At 41.3% G+C, this 20,096-nt stretch overlaps 1 protein-coding gene across 2 annotated transcripts in view; it reads left to right on the top strand.

The window, feature by feature from the left end:
- Positions 1–20,096, top strand: part of CDKAL1 (CDKAL1 threonylcarbamoyladenosine tRNA methylthiotransferase) — a 468,079-nt gene that overhangs the window by 50,459 nt on the left and 397,524 nt on the right. The gene's annotated exons all lie outside the window — the stretch shown is intronic.

Here is a 20,096-nt window from a genome sequence, read left to right as displayed (position 1 = left end):
CATCGCTCCAACCCCACAGTTTTATCTGTGTGGGAGGATGACTGTGTGTTGCCATCAGTGACTTCTGCTCTTACCTTTCTGGAGGTCTTCTAGGCTTGCTCTGCCATTGCTGTCCTTCTCTTACCTGATTTTCTTCCCTTGCCTGCTTTCCTGCTAGAGAACAGGCATTTTTACTTCCCTCTTGCCCACTCCACAGTGATTTTCCTCTACTCAGAACTGTCGATCATTTTGCTTTAATTAGAGAAAAACCACAGGCAAAGCACATCTGCACCTATGTGTTAGCATGTTGGACAGCTGGTTGGGGTGCTCCCTTACTAGTTCCAGGGAGAACAAGGCAGACAGGAAAGATTTTTTTCCCCCAGGAAGAATTATTTACATGTGAGAAATCTATTTTAGGAGCGAACTGTGTTACTGGGGTAACTTGGATGCAGAAGGTATTCCTTATAACCCAAGACCAACATGTTACATGTTTTAGGCTAAAATTAATAATTTATATAACAAAGACTCTGGTTTCTAAAAATTCTACACTTAGCATCAAACTAACACTGGCAGTGGATTTTCTGAATAAATATTTAATTTACAATGTCTAAATTCAAAGAATCAGAAAGAATGTTTGGCAAGAGAGTGAATGAACTGGAGAGCATCATGTTAGAGCCTTTGCTTGCCTAGCATGCACTGGGCTCTGCATTTCCATACCCAGTAGGTTCAGAGATTCGTTCTGAGTGTGCTGTGTTTCATTGCATCAGTGGAGCACAGTTTTAACCAATTCTTCCCTCCCTCCCTCCCTCCCTCCCTTCCTTATTAAAAAGACTTATTTATATTGTATGTATATTGTTACACTGTTGCTGATACACCAGAAGAGGGCATTGGATCCTGTTACAGGTGGTTGTGAGCCACCATGTGGTTGCTGGGAATTGATCTCATGCCCTTGGAAGAGCAGCCAGTGCTCTTAACCACTGACTACGTCTCCAGCTCTAATCCTTTCTAGGCTTCTTATTTCTTATTTCTTGTTGCTTATTTTATTTCATTGATTCCTATGCCTTTGTATATAGGTATAATGTGTGTGTGTGTGTGTGTGTGTGTGTGAGTGAGTGAGTGAGTGAGAGAGAGAGAGAGAGGGAGGGAGGGAGGGAGCAAGGGAGGAAGGGAGGGGAAGGGAGGGAGGGAGGGGGAGTGAGGGAGGGAGGGAGGGGGAGAGAGAGAGAGAGGGAGAGAGAGAGGGGGGGATATTTTGCATACATGTAACTGATCTTTGGAGTAAATATCTGTAAGTATAAAAACTGGGTTAAATGTGTGTAAGTTTATAATTTTACTGTAGACATGTTGCCTTCGGTAGGGTATATTAATTTACATTCCTATCAACAGTGTATGAATTTGTCATTGTCCTCAGAGCTGGCTCACATACTACATATGTACTAACCTGATGAATGAAAAATGATATCTTAGTGTCTTTTGATTTGCATTTCTCACAAGAATCATTTCACTTCCTTTTCTGTGACCTATTCATAGCCTTTTATTATTGTTTTGTTGGATGGTGGTTACTAATTCTTTCAGGGACATTGACCATAAGACACTTGGTTGGGTTTGCTGTAAGAAACAACAAACATAGTTGATTTTTTAAATCAGTTTTTTTAAGTTTTAGATGACAGCAGTCACCTGGGTTTTTTTTTCCTGCGGCTATACCAATGCTTTCATTTAAATCAGTTACATGGAATTGTCTTTGATTTACAGGTGATGGATGGGCCTGTTCTTATTTCCCCAGATGACTAATCGTTTTTCCTGATACCATTTATTAAGTAATCTGTCTTCAAACTCTAATTTGAAATGCCACTATCATCATACAGAACATCTTTTAAGTATACTTGTATTTTTCATCTTTCAGAGCTGATAGTTTATTATGAACATGTTTATTCTCTCACAAACGAAGGAACTAGTTCAGAAGCGCCCCACCCCCACCTCAGGAGATTCAGTAATTAAGACTGGCTCCCTTCTTTTAGCTGTTGTTTTGATTTTACTACAGGATGGTCCTGAACTCCATTTTTCTGTCTCCTCTGTAAGGTGGGATTACAGGCCTCTTCTACCACACCTGGCTCTTTGTCATTTATGGTTTTGCTGAGGGAATTGTATGTATGTATGTATGTGTATGATGTACATGTGTGAGTGTGGGCTTATGTATGCTATAGTGTCTGTGTGGTACCCACCCATATCTCTTACTTGGTTTGAGATAGGCTAGCTGGCCCACGAGTGCACAGGGGCTCTCTGTCTCTTCTTCTTGCCTTGCCATTGGTCCAGTGGGACTACAGGTATGTACTACTCCCTCTGGGTTTGTTTCTGGGAATTCAAACATTCAGATCTGCTTACCCAAAAAGTACTTTATCCGTTCAACTATCTCTTTAGCCCTCTGTTGAGAGGTTTTAAAGTAATTGTAGATATTGTGCTATTACTCACCCTTATCCTTGTAGATACTACTTTTATTTTAATATAGCCAGTCCAGAATACAGAGACAAATCCCCTTGGGACTAACATTTCAAATGCCTTCTCTCTAAAGCAGCGGTTTCAGGAGATAATACTGTACTAGTCTCTAATTCTATAATGTCCTGCCTGGAAGCTTTCCCCTGGCTTCAGATGAGGTGAGACCTCTTTTCAGATGTGATTCTGTGACTTGGTACTGTTCAGGTGTACAGTGATTTTACCAAGACTGTACGGAGAAGTCCTGAACAGTAGAGTTGTGAGCAGTGCCTAAGTGTAAGCAAAGACAGTACAGACATTTCCCATGTAGTGTAATCTACTTTTGAGAGTAGAGAGGGCTCAGTGTTGAAATCAGCAACGTTTTGATCACATTTCTGATTGCTTTCTTAAGAATTGGTCTGTCAAGGAATATGATTCATATACAGTACTGAATTTAGTGCCCTGTTTTAATTTTACCAATTTCTGAAGAGGAAAGATATCGATACAGATATTTCATGTAGCCATATGAAATTTCATGTTTCAGTTGAAATTCGCTTTGTAACTCAGAGTCCATGGCAAAAATGCTTGTGTTCTCTGAGCTGTCCTGATAGTGTTGTTACTGCTGGTACTTAGTGTTAATCCAGAGATATCCTTAGATACACACTGCAGAGGCAGCTTTGAGTGGGTCACGCATTTTCTTAATTCATGAAAATCTTTTGAGGATACAAGATTTTATTTGAATAGAAGGAACAAATGTTTGAGCTCGTTGTATGGTGACAATAGTGTCTGAGACAGGTTTAATTCTGTAGCCTTGGATGGCCTGCTTTGAACTGTGTGAACAAGATCTCAGAGATCTGCCTGCCTCTGTCTCCTGATTGCTGCCTATGTTTTAATTCTTTGAGACCGTCACAAAAATATTTTGGTCGAATTCCCCTACCTCCAATTTTTCCCAGATCCATGGTCTCCCACTCTCACCCCTCTACCCACCCAACTTTGACTTTTCTTCCTGTTTTGAGCCCATCACTTCCAGTTTAGGTTGTCCATTTACTCTTGGGAATGGGTCTTCTTGGAATGTGGTCAGCCTACCAAGGGTTATACCATAGAGAAAACCGACTCTCCCTTTTCTAGTAGTTATCAATTGCCAATGGCTCCTCAACTAGCAGCAGGATTTTGTGCCTACCTCCCCTGTCCCTGCTGAGGTTTTGTCTAGCTTAAGCTGGTATAGGCTTGTGCATGCTGGTGTAAGCTTGTGTAGGCTGTCACAAATGCTGTAAGCTCATGTGTGCACGTGCCCTGTCTTGTCCAGAAAACACGGTTTCTTTGAAGTCATCCATCCTCCTCTCTGACTCACACTCTTTCTGCACCTTCTTCCAAGAAAATTGCTGAATCTTGGAGTAGAGGGTTGTGATATGTACACCCTGTTTCAGGCTGGGTTCTCATTGTGTTGACTAGGTGAGATCCTTGTGTTAACTGCCATCTACTCCAAGAAGAGGCTTCTCTGATGAGGCTGGAGAACTTTTCTGATCTATGAGTATAGCAATATATTAAGTTCTTAAAGTCAAGAGAAGGGGTGTAAAAGGTGTTCTTACTCCAGAGATGATAACTTAGAACCATGTGTGGTAAAACATATAGTAACTAGCTATACTAGGGTAATCCACCACACACACACACACACACACACAAATACACACAAAGTGCTTCCAAATACTGTATGTGATGAACACATTCTAAAAAAGGGTAATAGAATGAGAAACCCCCTCTTGCTGAGTAGGCCTGCTTTTCAGATGTATTCCTCCAGTTACTTGGAACAATGTAAAGTGAATACAGATTTGGTTTTCAAATAAGATTAAGGTCTTCCTTCTTTTGGACAAATCTGTAATGCTTTGACCATCTCCCCTGGTCCCCCTGTTGAGGACTTTATGTGTCTTATTACAATCTGTTGGAGTCAACTGAGGTGCATGGGTTCTCAGCTGGTTGGGTCTATGAGAGCTTCTTATTTCCCAAAATGTATTATTACATTTAGGCCCCGCACCCACTCCCCAAATATAGGCATTTTTTCCTACCTTATTGGGCTCTATTGTGTACCACCCTTCTGTAGCTTTCAACCCCCTCCAACTAGATAAGTGAGAAAAAAGGCTAGAGGGGGTTCTTTAGACTATTTCCTGCTGATTAGGGACATCAAGTTCCTGTGGGAAAGTCCAGTTTTTGTTGTCAGGATGTCTCCATACAGCAACCAGCAATCTACCAATCCAGCAATCCAATTATCCAGCAATCCAGCAAAAGCAAAGGCAGCAAACACAGCAGCAGGGACCAGCAGCAGGAGTGGAGGCGGTAGCCGGGGACCAGCAGCTGCTGCTGTTCCCTTTATTTATATTCTCATATTTATACTTTCTCAAGAGGCCTCAGAATTTCAAATGTAAACTGTGTGCATCTGGCAAAAACCATGCTCCTCCTACATCACGCGAGACAGTCATACTGACTGTAGACAATCTGAAGCAGGCTCACATCCCACACCTGGGATTAAAACAAAAACATTCACGTAACATAATTGGGAACTCTCACTATATACATACAAGTGTGGTCATACACACATGTAGGTGCATGTATATTGTGGCACACATGTGGAGTCCAGATGACATACAGTTAACAAGTGATTTAAAAGATGTCCTATTTTTTACAAGTTTTATTTTTTACATATATATATATATATATATATATATATATATATATGTAAATGGGTGTTTTGCCTGAATGTTAGTATATATACCACATGTGTTCCTATTGCCCATAGAAGCCAGAAGAGGGTATTGGAGCCCCTTGTATTGAAGTTACTGGTGGTTATGAGCTGCCTGTGGGTATTGGGAAATGAACCCTAGTCTTCTGCAAGAACAGCAAGTTCTCCAGATTAGTGTTTTTATATATTTAACATCTTTTTAGAGCTACTAAATTTGGAATTGCTGAAATGGTTATTTTTTTCTAGTTTCTTCAAGAATCCTAAAGAATAGAAGCATCAGTACCATGTAGGCTTTTCTCTCATTGGACACAGTCCTGACTGTGTTTGCTTTGTCTTTATTCTTCACGATAGGTACACAGAGTGTACATCATTCACTCAATGATGCCACCACTGTGGCCCCAGAAACTCTTGTGTCCCGGATTCCATCTAGTGAGGACTTGAAGTCACATTGCCATCTATATGCTGTTTCTTCTCACTTCTGTATCCCATGGCAGCATTGTGCCGGTTAGTATCCGGTAATGGCTTAGTGTATCGCTTTGCATATTCTAGTTTTGCCCTCTGGGAGGTCTTTCAATGGCTTTCTGTGTGTCTTTGCCATAACACCTTCTGGCTCTCAGAGGTACTTCAGCCTCATCTTTTCTGTTTCCCACCTAAATCCTTAATCAGCTCTTTTTCCAAGAGGAGGTGTTTCCTTTCAATGGAAACCAAGTATTGTGAGCTAGATGTACCAGGTAGTGGTACCTCTTTTAGACACCCAATGGCAGATCAAGGACATGTGTATATGTGTACATGTATGTACATTTCTAAACCAACATGAACTTAAATTCATGGTAGCTCTGTCAACATCTGAAAGCATTCTGGCAGCTCTTCTAACCAACAGATTCCTACTCTGTTGTTTAGTCTAGGACCCAGATTTAGGAGGACTCATTGACCACTCTCTTGTTTGTAAAGGGAGGGGCTCCTCCATTTCTGATCTCCTCCCTCCCACCCCCCACCTCTCTCTCTTTTACTCTTCTTTGGGTTGTTTGATTTACATAGGTCTTCCCTGGCACAAAGAAAGTATTTATTGGTAATTGTTTCCTAATTGAAATTGTATGTTATTTTGTAATAATAATTATTGTATCCTAATGATTGAAAAATTGGGAATTTTGCCCATGAAGCTTTTCATTGTTGTTGTGGCTTTTTATAAAGTTTTTTTTTTTAATTAAAAAAATTTATAGGCAGTGTAGACAGAGGGAATGAAGATAACACTGGATTGGCCATACAAATATTTCATTTTTAGTTTGGTTTATTCTGTTCCTCAAGGATTCTTTTAGAAAGTTTGTCTAGTTTGAGTCCATCTTCTCGATAGACAACTCGTGGTGTTTTTTTGTTGGTGATTTTATTTCTTTGTTTAGTTTACTGGGTTTTGAGAAAGACAGAATTTATGTTTTATATTCTGACATTGTAAACTTTGAGGCTTGGAAAATACCCACCTAAAGCTCTTACTACTCTTGTCTAGCTGCCTCTCTGGATTTATTGTGTCTGTTTAAATACAGCCATAGTGTCTGAGTGCTGTCCAGATGTCCAGCACCACTCTCTTACTTTATAGACGAAGCAACTTAATTGGTTATTATTTGCATTATAAGTGATTTTTCTAATTTTCTTTTTAAACAAAGAAACCACTTACTTTGCCAGCCTTTTTCATTAGGATGTTTTTGTGCCTAACATGTTCAGGGTGAGTAATTGTACTGTTTTTATATGGGTTTCTAGGGCAAGAAGAAATAAATGTGTTTTGTTGGTTAGTAAGGTAATGAAATATAAATCTTTCCAGGACAAAGCAAGCATTACTCCTCTTTAAAAAGATGGCTCTGGTCAAATGTGGTTGTTACAGAAAGTCCATTCAGTTTTAATAAAAATACAAAAATAGTTTTATCTGGGCATGATGGCACACACATTTAATCCAGCCATTGGAAGACAGATGCAGGAAGGTCTCTGAGTTTGGGCCAGCATGGTCTACGTAGTGAGTTTTAGAATCACTGGCTCTGTATATAGACACCCTGTTTCAAAAACAGGCAAATACCACTCCCCAAAATCCAGCACAAAAATAGCTCTATATTTTGGTTCATTATACAGTCTTATTTGAAGAGAAGAATGTTTTTGAAAAATCTTGGATGATCTGTATGTAATTTAACTCAAGACTGTGCTTTGGTCCAGTTGGGGATGAGGGTGTGGCATCATGGCACAGTCTTCCAGTTTAGGATTCTCTTGTTGGACTTTATTCAATGTGCAAAATATTCTTTTATACACTGTTGAATTCTTACATTGCTAAAATAAAATTGTGTGTTAGAGTTCACTGAAGGATAGAGCAATTAAAAATATCCAGTGCAAGGTGCTCACTTTGTGTGTTTGAAAAAGTCCGTCAAGGTGGGAGTAGGTATTTATAGCAGTAGAGTCAGTGGTTTCTCTACCATTGCCATTAGTTATTTCCTGGGGTTTTGATCAAGTACATGGCCAAAAGCAAATTGTGGAAGAGTTTGTATTGGCTTATGGTGCCAGAGGAATGAGTGTGGATGTGTGGAGGGAGGATGAGTGGCAGCAGGCGACTGACATAGTGTTATGGGCAGGAAGCTGAAGAGTTATATCTTCATCCCCAAATAGGAAGCATGAAGGAAGACCAGATTATACACTCTCAAGGCTTGTCCCAATAAAGTATTTGTCTAGCCAGACTGCATTTCCCCAAAACTTTCCCAAAGAGCACTAACAACTGGGAAAGAGTGTTAAAGGCTTGGCTCTATGGGGACATTCCCTATTCACACCACCATCGTTGTGGTGCCTGTTTGTGCTTGTTTTTTTATTATTGATCAATATTGAGATACTTTAAAACAATTTTATAAAAGTAGTAAGTCAGCTTGTAGAGCCAGGAGGCAGATTGCTGAGCACCACCGTTTGCTCTTTTGTGATCGTGGCTGCTCAGGTTCCTCATGTGAGTGGAGCTCCACATAAAGGATTATCCAAGGTGTGCGATGAAATGTTCATATGGGAACACTTAGTCCACCACACACAGACATGCTCTGTGAGTGTGAGCTGTGCTTACAACACTAGTTATTCTTCCTGTGCTTTCTCTGTAAGAAGGGCAAGTCTTTGATGGGAAGCCGTGGTGGAGTTCCCTTATCCCTCCATTTTAAATCTCATAGAACTGGGGTGAATTCTTTACCCAATTCAGTGGGCTTCTTTTTCAAATCTTAAGTTTTTGGGCACTTGGTAATTTGTGGTGACAGCGAGGAAGAGTGGAAACAGGGCTGGCTTTATCACTTTTCTGTCAGGTGGTAGAAGTGTTGAGAACTGAGGGCCATGGAGAATCACCTCTTGACAGGCCATCAGGAATGGATGTGTTAAATTTCAGGTTTTTCTTCTGCTTTTGCTGTAGATGCTTCTTACATCTTTGATTCCGATGAAGGTCCTGTTTTGCTGTAACTAGGTTCTTGCTTCTCCCCACATTAGTAACTTTTTCACAACCCACCTTCCACTGGATCCTCGTACACTCCTGTGAGAATGGTGGTTCTGCTCACTGATTAGGCGAGCGACCTGGAATGAACAGAAACATAAACGAAGGGAGTATTTTGAGAAGCATTTCAGATCACAGAGATTGCTTAGTACTCATGTCTTATACAAGTTTCTGTTTATTGAATTACCCCAGCAGCTGATGCTAGGGCTGTGCAATAGCACTGGCCTCTATAATAATTGTTTTGTCCGGAAGATTCCACCTCTGGTGTTTACAAAGATGCCTCCTTCCCACCTACTTCTTAAGATGCCAACACACCTAATTCAAAACACAATATTTATTGTTGCTTGAGAAGACAAAGCTATGAAGCATCACAGATAGAAATGTTACAGAAAGTGAGATCCTAGGGAAAATGATTCTCTTTCCCCTGGAGAAGAAAGTTTTCTGAGAGAATACCATCATTTAGACAGATGTGGTCTTATAACTATAACCCTGCAGATTTGACTCCATGCCAGCTGCTGGTTTGAATGCATCATAAAGCTATTGTGTTATTTACCAGAATTCCTTTACCAAATGTGAGAACAGTTTAGTCAGGTAAATTATTGTATCAGCATGCATGTGTTTTCTCTTTTCTGTGCTACTTCATTGAGGAAGAATCTCAACAGTTGGGGACGGAGAGATGGCTCAGTGGTTAAGAACACTGACTGCTCTTCCAGAGGTCCTGAGTTCAATTCCCAGCAACCACATGGTGACTCACAACCATTTGTAATGGGATCTGATGTCCTCTTCTAATGTGTCTGAATACAGCTACAGTGTACCCATATACATTAAACAAAAAATAATAAATCAACCTTTAAAAAATCCCAACAGTCTGTTAGTCCATACCTATTCCCATAGTGTCAAGATCCCAGTAGTGTGTTAGTCCACACAGATGCCCATAGTGCTCACCAGGGAAACATGCATTCACCACATTTATTGAATATCTTTTGTGACTTATGACAGGTCCTTGAAAAATGGGAGTTTCAGATGAGTCAAGTTATGTGGCTTGCTTATAAAAAGTCAATATTTTGCTTTAAGGTTCAATTTAATAAGCATTTATTCTGTTTGGCTTAAATGTGTGCTGTGTCTTTCTACTCTCTTAAGTGATTTGTAATATTTAGATCTGTTTTCTCTATGGTGTTAGATACAAGTAAGTTATTTGTAATCGATAAATTGCTTCAGGGTAGAGTTCCATACAGAATTTTCTGTAGTAAAGATACCCAAATACTCTCTTAAAGGAAAAAGTGGACTGTTACACACCCTGCTCAATATTAAAACTTTCTCTATGTGTACATGTTTTGCCTACATGTTTGTAAGTGAACCATGTGCATGCCTTGTGCTCCCGGGGGCCAGGATATGGCATTGGAGCTTCTGTAATTGCCATGTGGGTACTGAGAACCAAGCCCAAGGTCTCTGCAAGGGCAGCAAGAGCTCTTAACCACTCAGTCTCCAGCACCAATGGTTTATCCTTGAGACTTTACTGCATGTGCTTCTTTAGCCTCAGTCATGTACACAGTGCACTCCCAAGACTTCCGATTACATGAGGGACATGCTCCGCCATTGAAAGAGAACCTGAGGTTTCTTTGAAAAGAAGACCAAGAGCTTGAAATCAGAGTTGTCATAGCACAGACTCTTAAACACTGGGCGCTTGCTATCTTGGAAGCATAGGGACTGCTGCAGGAGGGGTGAGGACTGCTGCAGGAGGGGTGAGGACTGCTGCAGGAGGGGTGAGGACTGCTGCAGGAGGGGTGAGGACTGCTGCAGGAGGGGTGAGGACTGCTGCAGGAGGGGTGAGGACTGCAGGAGGGGTGAGGACTGCAGGAGGGGTGAGGACTGCAGGAGGGGTGAGGACTGCAGGAGGGGTGAGGACTGCTGCAGGAGGGGTGAGGACTGCAGGAGGGGTGAGGACTGCTGCAGGAGGGGTGAGGACTGCAGGAGGGGTGAGGACTGCTGCAGGAGGGGTGAGGACTGCTGCAGGAGGGGTGAGGACTGCAGGAGGGGTGAGGATTGCCCTGACCACATATGACTCAGTGCTCTGTGACCTGAGCAGAGCTGGAGAGCCATGCTTGCTGGTAAAGATGACTGTTTCTTGAACTTGAATGTTAAGGTTTGTTTGTGAGTCAGTGCAATGTAGGAGTTAGGCTGGCTTTTGATATGGAGCTGGGAAAACTTCCTGAAGTATTTTGTTCTGTATGTCATACTTGTTATTCTTGATTTCATATATATTTAAAAAAACCTTTTATTTCTTTTACTAATTTGGGCACTATATAACAGTAAGAAAATCTTAGTTCCTTTTTTATTTTGATTTTTTTATTTTGTGGTTGAATCTTTGAAGATAAGTGAGTTGCATTATTTGTCAAAACTTGCACCAAAGAACAATGTAGAGACAGCAGGTTCTGCCTGAGGGTTTCTGTATGTTCAATGAATCTGAAGAAATCCCTGGCAAACAGGGTCATGGTGGTTAGCATTTTGTTTAGGCTCCACCCCACACTTACCTGGCAATAGGTCCTCTCATCCTCTTCCCCACCCCCCCATGCCACTCCCCCTCTCTCTCCACGTACTCATGGCTGGCCTCTACTCTCTGCCTTTTTCTATCTCTTCTACCTTCTCAACTGCCCTCCCCATTCCCTGAATAAACTCTGTTCTATTCTATACTGTCCATGTGGCTGGTCCCTCAGGGGAAGGGGTGCCTCAGCATGGGCCGGGAAGGGGAACCCCCTTCTCCCACACGTGAGTGCACATCCACCAAACCTATTCCTTCTCTTTATTTTTTTTATAAAACACTACAATAGTCACCTCTGAAGCAGGATTCCTGCAGAAGTTTTAAGCTTGGTAAGAATTTTATAGTAGGCATTTACAACTTTTTATAATGAAGAAGTGAGTAAGATTCTTAAAAGTGAGAAAGTGTGTAAATAGATATCTGCCTCGGTGCCTTAGCTACTCCCTCTTGGGTGGGCTGATGCTCGGTACCTTTCTTGGCCTTTTCTTAGTGCTGACAGGATGTCTGCTGCTGGGTGGGGTCTCTCCTTTCTCTGTATGACAGGGGTGTTGGTGAGTAGTGGAGGCTGCAGCCTTTCTGGAAGCCATGCAGAATGCTCAGAACTCTCTCTCACGACCACTCTGGCTGGAGGGAATGCCTCGGAGTATAGGGTTAGCCTTTCCAGCTGCGGATGGAGATGGGGGACCATGAATCAGATTCTTCGTTTGTGACCAACAGTATCTGCATAATCTATCTGATGGGTGGCTAACCAGAGTCTACTTTCTGAGTCATTGTTCCTTATAAATACACTTCATAGGAGATGCAGTCTCTAGTACTCCAAGGAGATGATACACAGTCTCTCCCACAGCTGCCAACCTTACCTCAGTCCACAATTTTCCATCAGGACTGGCTAGAGCTGTGCTTTCAGAATATCAGCAAAGTGGAGTTGCTAGAGCCATGATAACTAACAAATCCTTTCACCTAGAGACAGGATTAGGGTCTCATAGTTCTTGGTCTAGAGACATGCTCTGTGGTGCGGGTGTGAGTGCTGAAGGCCTTCTGTTCTGGTGTGTGCTCATCTTTACCTAACTGGCCTGCTGTTCTTGTGTTTGCTCTAAGGAGGCTCCCCTGTCTCCGCACTTTACTACAGGCCTGCATTACCACAGATAGAACATAAATCTCTGAAACAGGTAGAGAGGTTGATTCTACTTGTGTTAACTTCTTTTTGGACTTCTTCATATGGATTTTGGAAGAATTCACCCCTTTTCACCAGTAGCTTTGAGATTTGATAGGATTTTTTTTTTTTTCACTCATTAGGATATTTTGTTAGAGGAATACATTTGTATTTCATTTTCTTTAAAAAAGTGTTATTGTACATGTTTTGCATTTTGCATTTGTTTCTGTTTGTTGATCTCATTTGGTTGGGGCATGAATTTCTTTGGATCTGTTGTACAGTGGACTATGAAGCAAACAGGATGGTTCTGGTGCACATTTCTACCTTCTTTATGGTTTTTATTCCTGAGACAACAGTCCTTCCCACCCTAGGCTTTGCTGTTTTTCATCTGGGATGACGTTAGTATCGACCTTTAGTGAGCTGTTGCATTTTCTCTGGTTGCTGTGGCACAGGCCTTTCATCTGTCACAGGGCAGGGAGCTTGGAGCGAGCAGGGCTGATGGTGGATACCTTCCTCTTGCCCTACCTCTTTTGTCATAGAACATATCTAGTTAGTTATTAATTTCTTTTATTTTTCCAAATGCCTTTTCCATTTGAGTCTTAGTTTTCCCACAATTAACTCCGCCACATTATCTTACCTTTTAACTATTGAAATAGCTCCTCTCAAGGCAGAATTAGACCCTCTTGCTTGCTGGGTCCAACAGTGGGTCTTTGAGTGAGTCAAGACTATACAGAGATTTGTAATAACCTCTAGATGTACACCTCAGGCCTGGGGAAAAATACTCATCTGCTAGGCCCAGGTTCATGGCCAGATCCTCAGAATCTAGGAAGACCTGATTTCTAGAACTTGACTTCTATTTGTACAAAAGCCAGTGACCTTACATTTAGGTGGGATTCCTGCTACTCTACTGTTAAAGCAGTCTTCTTTTACTTTTGTTCAAGTATACACATGTATGAGCTTTATATGCATCTCTTACATCCTGCAAACAGGATTTTTGTGTATGTTCCTTTAGTAAGCATAATTTTGATGTAGTTGACACACGTATCTCAATGGAAGAAAGGCTGCCATCTTTGTTCTTTGTTCCTGTTATAACAAGATGATATCCTGGAAGAGATAGCAAACTGTCCATCAGAGCTGGCCTCAGTGTGTCCTGAGATTGTTTCTCTAGTGGCCTTTCTGATTCTGGTCCCATGGCCGTTATCTGTTTTTAAAGCATGGTCTCAATTCTGCAGCCCAAGCTGTCCTGTAATTCACCATGTAGTCCAGGCTATCCAAGAGTTGGTGGCAGATCTCCAGATCACTCTGGAGTGCTGTGACTTCAGTCACCATGCTCAGCTGCAGCTGCCAGTATAGAATCACGTCCATTACCACAGGAGTAACTACGGGTCACCAGAGTGTCTCCTGCTCCCCCCCCCAGCTCCAGGCAGTCAGCAGCTTATTTTCTGTTCTGTGTTTGCGTCTCATCTGGACACGTGGTTATGGTTTATGGACTTTGCTGACTGACGTCTTCCATTGAGCCCTGCATTCCAGGATCCATCTGTGCTGTTCTGTCTGTCATACCACAGTTTTCATGGTTAGCAATATTTTGTTGTATATTCTGGGTTTTATTTATCCATTCATCAGTTGATGGCTATTTATATTTTCTCCACTTTCTGGCTCTCAGGAGTCAGGCCTTTGTGAATGTTGTTGTAAAAGGCTCTGTGTGAGCAGGTTGTCATATCTCTAGGGCAGATGTGCAGAGGACATGGTTGATTGTGAGTTAATTGTGTTTAATAGTTCAAAGACTAGCAGGCCACTTTTGCAAAGCAGCTAAACCTCTTTACATTGATCCGCAGCCTGAGAGTTCTCTAGGTTCTAGTGTGTTCATAGCTTTGCCAACACGTCTTTAAAAGTTTTAGAAAGTGTAGTCATCCCAGTAGATGCGAATCAGTCTTCTCCAGTGGTTTACATTCGCCTTTCCCTGATGGTTAATGCTATGGGCATCTTTTTATGTACTTGCTGGCCTTTTCTGTATCTTTGGACAAGTGTCTTTTTAGATCTCTTACTCATTTTTATATCAGATTATTTGTCATTTTATTTTTGAAATCTAATGCTTTACATTGTCTGTTTTTCTGATGCAAAATTGGGACCATAATTCATTGTATTTGACTTTGTTGTTAGAAAATGTACCAAGGAAAGTCATCAAAAATTTAAATTAAAATGTTTCTGTAAAGCATGTTTACTTGTAAGAATTTGTGTGAGTTTGTGCCTATGGGAGCCATGGCATCAGAGCGTGTTGGAGCCTGTAGCTGGACTTATAGGTGAGTGTGAGTTGCTGGAGTGGGCGTCAGGAAGCATGTACTGCAGTCCTCTGCAGGAATAGCAAGCACTCTTAGCTGCTGAGCCAAGTTAGGGTTCTTAGAACTCGCTCAGAGCGCCCCATCTCTGTCATTGTTTTCTGTTTTTAAAATAATCTTACTCCAAATAATCCTCTCCACCTTACTGCAACAAGTTTTTATGTATTGTGATAAATGCATGAAGTCTTCTAAATAGTTGTCCTTTCCCAAGTAGTGTGTTTTATTTTTGGTGAGTTTTGGTTAGCTTTTGACAGTGTCTCACTTACTCTGATGCTCAGACTGGTCTTAAACTCGCTCTTCTGAGTGCTTTGATTATGGGTACAAACTACAGAAAATAGAATTATAATGCAGTATTTTACCTTTAAATTAACAGCTATTTACTTTGGTCTGGAATTGATAAAATATGTCTGTACTTTTAGCTCTCATGATAAACCTATTTCAGCGATGAATTTCAATTCATTACATTGTTCAGTTTGTTTCTTTCTAGGAGTAATCTAAAAATATCTAATGTGGATCTGGAATGAGTGTTGATAATAAAGCTTAAGCTACTTTGTGCTCTCTTTCCTCTCCTCCCCTCCCCTTCCCTCCTCCATCTGTCTGTCTCATCCCCACCCCTGCTCCTGTCTAGTGTGTGTGTGCGTGTATGTGTGTGTGTCTGCACACACATGTGGAAGTGAAAGGCAAACTCCAGGGCTACTTCTTAGCTTCCTCTCCCTTCTTTTTTGAGACAGGGACTTGCCAAAGAGGCTGAGGTGGTTAGCCATATAGAGCTCCAGGGAAATGGTTGTCTTGTCTTTCTCACTAAGGTGTGTGCCACAGTTCCTGGTTTTGTTCCATGGACTCTGAGGGATGGAATTTAGGTCTGCATAGCTGGATGGTGAGCATTTTGTTGACTGGGCTATCTCTCAGTCCTGATTTTCATATTCAGTATCATTTTGTGTATTAGATCTTTGATGATACTCCTCTTTCCATTTCACTGAGTCTTTCTTATCTTGTCATTTCGTATGGATAGCACTCCTTCCCCAACTCCTTGAATAATCAAATTGGTTATTGTTTTGACCCAGTAAACTTAGTAGGTCAAATCCAGAAGTGATGTTTGTATTAACCTTCTCTGTATTCCAGGGTTGTTTCTGATCCTGGAAATGTACCATTTTTAGCAGATGACGTGAGTTATGGATTTGTGATAAACAACTGGGTATTGTGTACAGTCTGACAGGAACCAGATGGTGTTGGCAATATGCAAGTGAGTGATGGTCTCTGGGTTGTTTAGGTCTTTTGCCCAATAGAAGTCCTTTCGTTCTATCACTTAGGATATATGAAGAAGGCTATTTTATGTGGAATATATACATTTAAAGATCAGATTGTCTTTTGGACTTCAGCGTATTAAAGCATGGGTTTTGAAGGTTTACTGTGACAGAAACACAGCTTGCTAGGCAGCGAAGGGTGAGCAGTGGCAATGTGGAGGCTGATGGCACAGGTACACTACTGGCCTTGGTGACCCAACACAGGCCTAGAGCCCTGCTTGTGATTCTTTGGAGTTCTGAATTATTTTGTGAGAATTAATGTAGTTATTAGCAATGCTCATCTCTCTCCTGAGTACATGGCTGTCCTGCGTCTCACTTACGTTATGACCAGGATACTTATATAATGAATTTTCAGTACTTATTGGCAGAGTTTTGCCAGTTCTGACTTATCACTTAAATGAGAAGTACTTTTTCCTTCTTTGAGTAAATAGAGTTCATGCTGACTTTCAGTTCTCTCTTATTTCTGTGAATCACTCGATAGGAGTGTTTTGAAAGAATATTCTATCATGGAGTTAACCTCCCAGAGAAGAAACTTGTCCCAGGACACCCTGCATCTTGCTTTGTGCAGGGACTCTTCACAGTGACCAGCACTCTGGAGCCGAGGGCCCTTCCTGCTCAGAATTAGACATGAAGTCTGGGCTCTTGCAGCCTTCCAGCTCTTGCAGCTCTGCCCTTTGCCATCTTTTCTCCTGATCCTTTTCCTCATCCTGGTGTCATCTTCATAGTTGGGTAAAGGGAGGCCTGTCTAATGAGTCCTTTTCTTGAAAAAACATTATTGGTCTTAAGAAGTTATTGTTTTCAAGATATACCTTAAGGTACATTTAAATTCTCTTATTAATACATAGTTTACTCTCAAAGTTTTTAGTAGGCTCTCAGTGATTTGTATTATATAAATAAACTCCCTGGGTCTAAGTAAGTTTAATGGACATTTAAGCTGTTTGGACTTGACTTCTCTTCCAGAGTTCTGTGGTAAAGAACTCTCCAAAAATGCTTTTGGGGCCAAAACAAGCAGACTCTCTCCTCTTCTCTGTGGACTTGTGTTTGTGGCAGCCCGCTTGCCCTCTGTTTAAGTCTGTGAATACACGCTTCTTACCGTTCCCTGTTGCTCCTCTGCTGTCATCCACACAAAGCAGTTGTATAAGAAAAATGCTCTATTCTGCGTGGTGCACAATTGTGCCATGCAGACACCTGCAGGAGCAGGATCACAGGCAGGCATGTCTGGGCTTCACACTAATAACTCTGATTTGCTAAATTTTTTGTTACTTCTTTTATGCCTACTTTTGATGAGAGCAGACCAAAGCTGGCCTGTTCAAAATTTTAGAAATATTAGAAATGGAGGAATAGCTGTGTCTGAAGCCTAGAAATACTTTTAATGCAGTGCTCCAAGGTCACATCACACCACTTGGTGTTGACCTTAGGTCCAGTCTGCATTATTTTTGGTCAAGAGGTAGAGAACCACTAACGAGACATGCCGGTTACCTCAAGTCCATCTATGGAGTCAGTTTGTCTGGACTTCTAATCCTTACCCATCTCTTAACTGGTGACTTTCTGAAAGTTGTTTTTTTCTTTCGAAGCTTGAAGTTCCTTCTCTGAGAATAGGAATAAAACTGAACGTTCCTCACACAGGGAAGGTCACATGCAGAGGTGCATGTGGCATACACGGCTTCCTGCCCAACATAATATAATATGTATCCAACAGTGTCAATGATGATCATTATTACTGATTGGGGTTTTCTTACCATAGACTTAAAAGCAGTTTCTACTGTGTGTAAATAAATAGTTTAGAAACTAAGTACATTTTGATTAGAACAAATATTTGTTCCTCTTTCTTTATGCTCAGAGTGGGTGGTTTGTTGGTGACCATCATTTTCCTGGCTCAGTGACTTCTAAGCAGGCAGTGTGTATCAGGTCTTTGTTTTCATGCTGGATCACAGTAAGGAGATGGTTCATGTTCTCACCTTAAAGTGTAAGGAAGTGAGAGATTCTGTATGCTCTTAGGAAGGAATCAAGGGAGATGGCATAGGTTTACTGATTCAAGAGAAAGGAAAGCAACCCATGGTTTTGTAAGTCAAGTATGGCCAGTGAGAAGGCTCAGTGACCTGGTGCCACTCCTTCTGGCTGTCCTCTGAGCTCTGCATGACCTGTACACACTCATGTGCACACACTTATTAAAGTAATATAAGCCAAATAGAGCCAGCGAGATGGCTTGGTGGGTAAAGGGCACTTACTGCTAAAGCCTGGTGACCTGAGTTTCATCCCTGGGCTTTATTACACATGTCTTCCCAAGTTTTTCTCTGATCTTCACATTCACACCGTGACACAAGTACCTCACTGTCAACAAACAAACAAGAATAAACAAAGGTACTGTTTTTCTTTTAAAAATAGTCATATCAGGGCCAGAAAGTTGGCTTAGCAGCTAAGAGCATGCTCTGCTCTTGAGGTTGGATCTGAGTTGGGTTCCCAGCACCGTGCCAGGAACCACCTATAACTTTAGTTCCAGAAGGATCTGAAACTGTCTTTGGACTCTGTGCATTTGTATTTATGTGAATATACCCCCTGCATATGTATATATAAATAAAAATATAAATCTTAAAAGCTCAAATAGTATGGGAGGATGTAAATTAAGCATTATTTTATTCCTAAACATTAAATTAAAAAATCAGTCAGCACTCACAGAACCTGAACTAAAACCAGAGAAAAGGGAGAGTTAGATGTAGGGCCTGATGAGACAGCTTAGCAGATAGGAGCTTACTGTTGAGCTTGATGGCCTCAGTTTGATTCCTGGAACCCACATGGTAGGAGAGAGCTAACTCCTGCAGATTGTTCTGTGACCCATATCCTTGAGGTCGTATAACCTTCCCAAATAGTGCCAGTTGGTGTGTATCAAGTGTTCAGCCATCTACAGGCTTCACACCCAAATCATAACATCCTGTGTTTTATTTTCTCTTAATTCTTCTTCTACTACCACTGACACTGCTGTGTACCAGGGTACACATGGCCCTGTGGGGGTTACTTAAGAGCTAAACCACTAGTCATGTATTTATTTAAGCTGTCTTTCTATAACCGAGTTACATGCTTCCTAGTTCTTATTATCTTGTTAATCATCAATTTTGTTATGTGTGTGTGTGTGTGTGTGTGTGTGTGTATATATATGCTTGAATTCATATGTGTTATATGTTAAATGTGATCCAAGTGTCCCAGTGAACATTTAGATGTTTGGTTGCTATTCCTGCTGTTCCTTTCTGAGCGCTTCACTGTGTGGATGCCGTGAGGGAGCAACAGTTTTCTCATTGCTTTGCTGTATTAAGTAGCAGCATCATATTTACAGTTGTTTTCCCACCTGATGGGACACGTGAGTGGTTATTTCACTTTACAGATTCACAACATCTGTGTGCACCAGTGTAAATGTTTAACGGCAGAAATGAAAATGCAAAATCACGTGCCTATTGGTAGGAACAGGCATGTTCTTTTTAGTCATGGATGAGGGAGGGTCCCTCATTGTGAGTCACAGTACTAAGGCCAAGTTGGGGGAAAAGAAAGAAACATTGGACCAACTTGATGCAGAAATAGAAAAGTATCATGAAAATTGTCAAAAAAATGAAATGAAGTAAGAAAAACATTGTTTTGCGTGTTCTAGATGTTTCATTAATGTCTCTGTAAGTATTAGGTAGCCCATTAGAACAGATGAAAGGCACAAAAAAGTAGCAGAACTCCAAAACTGAGGGTGGAAAGCCTTCCAAGTCATGTACAAGGAATTTACTTGGACCCATCACTGGTGCCCTCTTCTCCACCAGATTGTCAAGAGTTAAGAGGGTGACAATCCATCTAGTGGGCAACTCATAGGTCCTGTTGGTCTAGGGCACTTAACAGTGCAAGGACACTTCAACAATTAGTGTTTGACTCAACAGTCCCACTGTTTATGTTGATATCGGAGGACACCTGGAAAATGTCAAAGTCACACAGAGTCACATGCAGTCATGCAGACACACCTGTACACAGACACACTCACACATACATGTTCAATAAAGTCACACAGAGTCACATAAGTCACACAGACACACCTGTACAAACACACTCACACACACATGTTCAATGAAG

Source organism: Micromys minutus (genome assembly GCF_963924665.1).
Source record: "Micromys minutus genome assembly, chromosome: 6".
Classification (NCBI taxonomy): Eukaryota; Metazoa; Chordata; class Mammalia; order Rodentia; family Muridae; genus Micromys; species Micromys minutus.
This window is presented reverse-complemented; position numbering and strand designations above follow the sequence as displayed.